This window comes from Haliotis asinina, chromosome 2 (assembly GCF_037392515.1).
Source record: "Haliotis asinina isolate JCU_RB_2024 chromosome 2, JCU_Hal_asi_v2, whole genome shotgun sequence".
NCBI classification, from domain to species: domain Eukaryota; kingdom Metazoa; phylum Mollusca; class Gastropoda; order Lepetellida; family Haliotidae; genus Haliotis; species Haliotis asinina.
The window spans coordinates 77,640,138-77,649,070 of NC_090281.1; the positions used below are offsets into that span (position 1 = coordinate 77,640,138).

Sequence of the window (8,933 nt, forward strand, 5' to 3'; positions counted from 1 at the left end):
CATTCTCTACCAAGGTGGCGGGGTAACCTAGTGGCTGAATCATTCTCATCATGGCAAGTTAGAATCCTAGCATTGGCACAAGCCCGTTTCTGGATATCCATGGGTGTGTAATAACTATACTTATAGCTAAAATGGATAGAATTATCGTTAAAACGCCCATCAGGCAGTTAATGAAAGACCTCAGGCTTCTGCAAGTGATAATGCCCTGAAAATTATATATATGACCACGACCATGGGTGCAGCACATGAAAACACAAAATGAAATCAATCTTTAAGTGGTGTTCACATTTGTAAGTAGTACATGCACACGCGTGCACACGCGTGCACACACGCACACAAAAAACAAACAAAAAATGCTGTGGGTCACTTTTTCAAACGTGTAGTCAGTTCAATTCAATCTCGTGCAGATAACATAATAATTGTCGGGAAGATTTCAAAGTTTACATGTTTGATCAATACTTAAAGACGAATTTCAGATAACGACAAGTCAAAATAACGACAGGTGGCGCGACAATCAAAGTGTATGGCCCCCTTGAGCGTTGACAACAGTGTTGCATCGTCTGTAGATGGAGTTGATGAGATGGCTCAGGGCCAACAGGAATTTGCGCCCAGACTTGTGATGACCCTGAGAGTTCAGCTGTACTTGTGGACTCTCGTCGCACATCATTCAACCTACTCTGAATCTCGTCCCACAAGTGTTCTGTCGGGCGTAAGTCTGGACTGAGGGCAGGCCATTGAAGAGTTTATGTGTTGAGTTGATAGAGAAAATCTCTAGCTGCCCTGGCAGTATGGGCACGCACGTTGTCCTGCTCGAGGATGGTTTCCATGACAACTGTAACTGGAGCGATTGAATTCAAAGAATCCGAGGGGTCCCACAGAGAAAGCAGTTCTCTCCTTGTGATCTTTTTCTAATTCAACATGGTGGTATCTGCTCTTCATATCCATCGTAGAATAGAATTTTGAGCCTCTAAGTGTATCGAACATTTCCTCAATCCTAGGAAGAGCATAGGAATCCTTGATAGTCCTTTGATTTAATTGTCTAAAATCCACACACATCCTTAAAGATCCATTTCTCTTGCGTACTAATACCACGTTTGAAGACCAGGGTGATCGTGAATGACGGATGACGCCACTTGCTAATAATTGGTGCAGATGATCTCTAACTTCAGCATGCACAGATGGCGGAATTCTCCTATGTTGTTGTTTAAATGGTCGTTCATCCATGAGGTCTATCCTGTGTTTCACTGCACTAGTGTGTAACAGGTCAAGATACCGTGAGAGAATATGTCCAAGTAGTTGGAGATAACTCTTATTCCCCCTTCACATTGAGTGTGTGAGATATGTGAAGTTTCTATATCCATCTTGTTAAAGAGTGAATCCTTGTCCTGTAACACATGTGCCATGGAAGGCTGTTCTTCAACAAAAACAGGTTGGATCTCATACAGAAGAGCACGGGGTTGAATGACTACTGTTCTTGTGGTGATGTTTGAAATGTTGACATCTACAAATCCTTTCTCTCTATATGTTATCAGACTGGGTGAAAAGTCAAGGTCATCAGGGATAGCTGAACAGCTGGTCCGTTGTTGTATAGCGCATGTATTGTGGTAAGGAAGTGCCTTGTCAATGTAGCCAGTAATAGTGACATCTGAATTCGGTGGCATGATGACCTTCTTAATTCCTGCACACTTGACTAGTGCGAGTTTAAATCCTCGCCGAACAAAATCCTGTTCCTGCAGCACCATACACCTGAAAGCTAAATACCAGGCGGTATGAAGGTTGGCATCTTGCAGAAACTTCTCCCCATATTGCTGTCTGCAGGTTCCTTAGTAAATCGATAGCATATTGGTACCAAGCAAAACTGGTACCTTATGATTATAATTACTTGTAGGGACAACAAGCAAAAGACATAGCTGGCATTTGGCATTAATCCCATTCACATCTATTTCCACTTGAATGTGACCTGAGTATGGCAAGGGTTGTCCATCAGCACATTCAATATCCAAAACACTTGTTATTGGGGTAATGGGAATACCCCAGAGATATTGATCATAAAATGCCTGACTCACAGTAGAGACTGTAGCTCCTGTATCCAATAATGCCCTTATCTTGATTCCTTGAATACAGACCTCAACTTCATTGGCATTTCCTACAAGTGTTGCTGTCTCATATCTCTGAGTTCCCCCTTGTTGTCTGTTGAGACCTATGGACCACCCGTTCGCATAGGCCGTCTCCCGTATAAATACTGACGACTGTGATCCATCCTGACTCTACATCCAGAGGCAGTATGTCCAACCTGTCCACAACGGAAACATTGTACATCTCTCTCCACAGGTCGTCCTTTAGATCTTCCCCTAGACGATGTATGATTATAACACTGTCTCTGGAGAGAAGGTTGAGAATAATATCCAGTTTTGACCTTGTCAGGGTGATTAGAAGTCCTGGATGGGAAGTTATCTTGTTCTCCAAAAAAACTGTTGACAGTGATGCTGTTCCCCTGTGGGTTGGTGATGGCAATCTGAAGGCAGCTGCAGCTGTTGTTTCTTCAGAGATGCAGCATCAGACGTAACACTCTTGATCATTCCTCTAAGTTCCTTCATCTCCATTTGAGTAGGTGATTCAGACACAGCAGACATACTTGTAGCAGACAGTTTCCCTTCGGTTCTACCTTCAACTCTACGTTGAGTGTGTTCTCGCTCAATTTGTCGAAGTTCTTGCCACACAACATCAAAGTCAGAGTACAGATCAAACTTGTGTCCACTGACATCATTTGATTGATGGCTTAAGTCCTGTTCAAAGCATGGAATGAAGGAGCTTGTTGGTGTCTAGAGAACTAACTTCACCCTCTTCTACGGCTTTGCTTAATAAATATTCCAGTCGACAACACCAAGTGTTAACATCTTCATTTTTCCGCTGTCGTGCTGTGTAGAAGGCCACCAGTACATTTACAGGAGTATCACTTGTGTCGAAAACGCACTTTAGTTTATCCAAGAGGGCAGAAAGGGAAGAGGTGAACCCTAACCACATGGCAACCCTGGCTGCCTCCCCTCTCAAAGATTTCCTAATCGCATGTTCAATCGTCGCCCGTGCATGGGCTTTATCTTTCAACATACAGTCCACTGCATATCTCCACAGATCATGTGGTACGTTACTTTTAGTTTCATCTCCAGAAAAAGCAAGGTAAACTTGGAGGGTGAGACTCAGTAACCACCTGAGCCGTTGATGAGTGACCAATATGTTGAGTTTCAGAGGCAGGTGAAACAACTTCAGTTTTCACAGTGCTAGCTGCATAATCGGCCATCCATTTCAACAAGCTTTCTGGGGAATCGGCCTTGGGCTTTACTTTAAGCTACTTGAATGTTGCAACAAGTTGAGCAACTTCCTGTTCTGACATTTGTTCCGACATACCTGTCAGTTAGGCTAACAGCGAGCATTGAACTGTGAAGTACTTAGTGTCGACAAACGATGAATGTGGTGCAGTGATAAGGCCATAGACCCACCACAGCACAAACAAATGTTTGTTGTGATGACCTACCCACAATGAAAACCCAACCTATTACGGATTACTAAGTATGCAGTACGGGTGTACAGGTGTAGACTTTATGACCACTGCAAAAATATGCACGCAAGAAAGAAGAGCAGGACATGATGTTGACAATGATTAATCAGGAACGAAACCCTGAAGAGACAACACACACTATATCACCATCTGAACCATATGACTAAGAACCACAAATTATTCTTACCTATTCATGGATTGAGTATAATCGAATTTATGTATTGTGGCACTACACTATAATGTGATGGTTATTCAAGGTATTTGAGTGATAAGTAGGTGCTAATCAGGCATACGTCTTTCACACAAAAGCGAATATGTACAGACACACAGATGTAGAACACCAACTGATATTCTGTAATAATAGAGGACTTACAATGTCACAACTAAGTTACATCAAACTAGCTAATCATCAGTAGCTAAAGACTACAGGCATAGGTGAGCAGGGTTCACTGTTGTTATGAACAATATTCCAATTACATCACAGTATGTCAAATTAATGTGTGAGAAAAACCCTAAGTAAGGGAGGTTTGTAGAATGCCTGAGGATAATGTCTGTGTGTCAGACTTTTGGTGCCATATAGGGCTGATCCGTTTGTACCCTTTTCTCAGGGACTGTATGTTTGATTGCTTGTTTGCTTGCGGACCTCTGTCACAAGTCTACTGACTTTCTAATGAAAGGAAGGACAAATAATCTAACTAACGACTATGTAATAACAAATCTGACATTTGTCTAATGACCGACCGGTATGATCAGCACTGTACAGAAAGTGTACTATACAGAAAGCAAATGCATGACAGACAATGCTGGAGTACTATGTACAAGGAAGTATTCCAAGATAAGTTTAAGTTAGCTTGCTCACAACAGCATTATTTTCATCTCTTCGTATACATCACTGGCAAAATGTACATCGTAGTATGCAAAATGTGACAAGCGTTTCAATCAGAGTCAGTATCACTTGGACAAATAGGAGTCACAAATATCTACAGGCCGAGTAATCAGGTCGAGGCCGAAACTCATGTATAACAAAGTGTCTAGTTCAGTATGGTAATGTTACACTTGGTGGTTACGGTTCAATGATGCACAGGCCTTTGTCCATTCCATCTAGGGAGAGTTATTGTCCATCCTTGTCCCTGGTCACTGGATGCACCACTGTCACTTCTGAACATATACAACAGTACTTCAAGGGCCGACACAGATGAGAATTAGCCATAAATGCCACTATCAAACACATATAATCAATACAATAATTATTGATTGGTCAGGTCATAGAGTGAGTGTATATACTCGTACATATCCATATATGCTGACCAGTGACTGAGAGACTGAAGTGGAAATGTAATCTGACCCACAAGCACTCTGCTTGGGAATATGAGGGGCCTTGGACTGAGACAAGACAATAGGTGAAATGGACAACGTAAGCGCTGCGCTCACAGTGCTATTGTGAAAGTGAAGCAAGTTAGATTGACTGGTTAAAGTGGGGCTAGACTTAATGATTAAAATACAAGTTAAAATATACTGGCTAATATATACAATGTAAATACTCCTACACCACTAAAATGTGGCACGACAAATGGTCTCAGTGTATTATCAATGTAGCGAGCAGGTGTTACACCATTACCTATACCAGGACTAATATTCTGGAACACCATGGGGCCTAGTTTGTGACTGAGCACACCATTATTATTGGACCTCACCACGAGTCTCTTTCCAGGACACAATCATCTGCAAAACATTCCCCATCAGCCGTCGAGACGCAATACCGGCCGGTCAAACTACAGTTTCTTCAGTCGATCTCGATGACGCCAATCCCGATGATGTATCATGGCCGACTGGAAACAAACACGACGATGTCGAACAGTGAGGATCGGATCCAGGTGAGGCCTGCGACATACTCGTAATTATCACGTTTCTTCTGCACTGTGTCGGCGCTGATTGGTCTCTGGTAGCTCTAGCGAAACGATTCTGCAGGACAGACAAGCTGCCGATTCTGCTTGAAAGCTGTCTCGAGCGGTCTTTCACTGCGGTCTGCTGTGCTTCCAGTGGCTTGGACTCGTTGTTGCAGGGTGTATATTGTTCCAACATCAACAGAAAAGTTATTTACAACATGTCTTGCTGTCTGGCCATGCAGCATTCAGTCTTCCTGACCCTTGGTCTCTATATTTCCTTGATAATTGTGGCATGTAGCTGCTGTCGGACAGTGAATGATTCGGCGCATGGTCGGTGGCTCTTCTTATGGGGATGACACCCTGGGATGCACGTGCATTGAAATTTTCATGAAATACGAACAAAAACCTCGTCCCGTCATTAGAAACTGCGTTTAGAACGTTCGGTATCAAACACAGAATCTGAAACCAAACATTTTCTTGAACACTGACTACGAACCAGGTCAAACTAACACATAAAAATGAAATAAAAATTAATAAAATGAAACGTATCTGGCAAAATGTTTGGTTGGGTGACGTTTCTTTTGCGGTTCAGTATATACACGGTCGTTATATATTCCACTATGGTTTTCTGTTGACAACTATATTTTTTCAAGCAGAGGCATACATGCGCACAGACATTGTGGAGAGTAGGTGGCTATAGTTTCATAATCTTTAAGCGAGTCACTTTGGACGATCTTTGAAAAGTATGCATACTAAAAGAGCATATGCGATTGCGTCTAAATTTGTAGTCATGCATGTAAGCATCACGTGATGGATCTGTTGAAATATTGCACCACATCACGGGTGAATTTTGATGGCATCCTCATCCTTAAGGAGGGAATGTTGCTGGTTACTTTATGCATGGCAGACAGAGCGCCCTTTGGGTTTCCTTTAGGTGTAAAATTAAACTGAGACTGATCTAATGTTGGCATGTTATACATTCTGTCAAGTTACGTAAGGCTGAGAGAGTTGGTTTAAACAGAGACCATTATATAGATATAAGATCGTTTCTGGTTCGAATGAAGCCAGCTTTGTTGTGAAACTAACCCTTTGAAACTAAGCGATTATTTCCCTGTCCTGAATAGCATAAATGCACACTGGCACTCTAAATGTAGGACGGAATTGATGAAGCTTCTAAGCCTAGAAGCCTTTAAAGAACGAATAAACTCAATTATTTGTATTCTTTTAACCATTACGTATGAAAGACTTGTGGTTAGTCTGAAGTGGAACTCCTAACTTATTCTGAATTCATTCCGAGCGATTAAAAATTGCCAAAAAGCCGTCTGCTTCCCTCTCACCCGCCAATGAAACCACAGACAGGTTACGTAACTCTGTCGCCAGAGCCCTGCAGTGACATCATAGAATGAACGATTTTCAGTTAGTTGTATAGAAAATGCGAAAGAAGCTCGTCATTTTGCTGATTTCTCGACGTCAACAAACACATGCCGAATTGTTGTGTTGCCGTCAATTGCTCCTTGGCGTCGGGTGAGGTGGTAGGACAACAGGCCCACAAGGACATAACACCCTCAGACAAAACACCCTAAGGCTAAACGCCCCAGGACAAAAAGTCCTAAGTGGGAAGGGCAAAACGTCCTCAGTGAAGATGTGTAACAGAATACCAAGAAATCTTTCTTGCAGCACATTAATTTATTCTCACATGACTATAACATAATATGATATAATATAACATTACATAAAGTATGTAATAGCACATAATTCACAAAATCAGTTGGTACTTGTACTACTTGTAATACAGTTTGCGCAAGCATGTTATCGCCTGTCTTCCTATTACTTATCTGTAACAACTGTCAGCAGTGGGAGGAATTGTTCAGAAAACATCATGTTATCACCTGTCTTCTGGTACTTATCTGTAACAACTGTCAGCAGTGGGAGAAATTGTTCAGAAAACATCATGTTATCACCTGTCTTCTGGTACTTATCTGTAACAACTGTCAGCAGTGGGAGAAATTGTTCAGAAAACATCATGTTATCACCTGTCTTCTGGTCCTGATCTGTAACAACTGTCAGCAGTGGGAGAAATTGTTCAGAAAACATCATGTTATCACCTGTCTTCTGGTACTTATCTGTAACAACTGTCAGCAGTGGGAGGAATTGTTCAGAAAACATCATGTTATCACCTGTCTTCTGGTACCTATCTGTATCAACTGTCAGCAGTGGGAGGAATTGTTTAGAAACTATCATGCTATGACCAGTCAACTCAAAATAAACACAGAGGGTGTTTTAGCCTATGGGTGTTAATTTGCAAGGGCTTTTTGTCCTGGGGCGTTTAGCCTAGGGGTGAGGGTGTTATGTCCTTGTGGGCTTATTGTTTGCCCACCTCGGGTGATGGTGTCACTATGCTCCACCGGACCCCGTAGGTTGTGCTAAATTGGTTGTTTGTGTGGGCGAAGCGAGCGTTTTTTAAGCCTGTGGTCTATACTAAATCGGATGGATCGCCCCCTACCTCGCTTCCATAATAGAAAATGCTATCGGAAGCGAGGTTGTGGTCGAAGTAACAATATTATTGTAAGTAAATATTACATTTACCCCCGCCTCGCTTTCAAGAGTGACATTGTTATGTCACAAACAATGTCATGCAAAATCCTATTGTCCGTCAATTAAATACATATGTTACTATCAGAAAAAAGTAATTTTGATGTAATAACTCAGTGAAAACAAACGTAAATGTCATTTATCCTCAGGGCGCCGCCAATTTTGAAAATTGTGAAGTCACGGGCTAAAGTCCCTTTGAATTAATGAGATTATGGTTTGTTTTCATCAAGTTAGAAAATCCAGTTTCTAAGAGTAGGTAAATATGTATCTGAATCATGAACAAAAGGATTTTGCATGGCACAACTTGTAACATAACGAATTCGTGCATGGAAGTGAGGTGGGAGTCGAGTGAAAATACTGCGCCATAAATTTTTTCACTTGCTAAATTCACTTGGTTTGTAAACGTCTACTCACCCTTATGTTGACACTTGTCAATGTACGTCTTTATATTTGATCTTATAATCCTAATCATACTTGCATGCATTTTGAAACTTAATAAAAAGAAGCGATATGCTGATGCTTATAGCGAATTCATAACAGACATCCACATCTAGACATTTTATAGTTTGCCAATTTGAATCGCACTTCGCACGCACGCCCTTCTGTATGTTGTCCGCATCATTACACTTCACGACAAAAACAATGATTTCGTTGAATACTACAACATAATAAAAACAAAATACAAAGATTAAAACTAAAACAAATTATAGGAGCAATGCCATTTAGAAAGTGGTCAAATGCAACATATGTCATAATTGGGACTTCACTTTCTTAGTAAAGTACAAATTCTAGTACTTTTTTGGTTGAGTCCCATTAAGGATTCGAACCCGCACCCTAAGAGTCAGGCACCTAATCGCCAGCACACAAGTCTGCCGCCTAACCCGCTCAGCCACCGCGAC

The 8,933-nt window shown here is 41.6% G+C and overlaps 1 pseudogene; it reads right to left on the reverse strand.

Annotated features, from left to right (window-relative positions):
* Positions 1 to 2,200: 2,200 nt before the first annotated feature.
* LOC137273085 (zinc finger CCHC domain-containing protein 12-like) lies at positions 2,201 to 3,403 on the reverse strand (annotated as a pseudogene).
* Between the last annotated feature and the right edge of the window lie 5,530 nt (positions 3,404 to 8,933).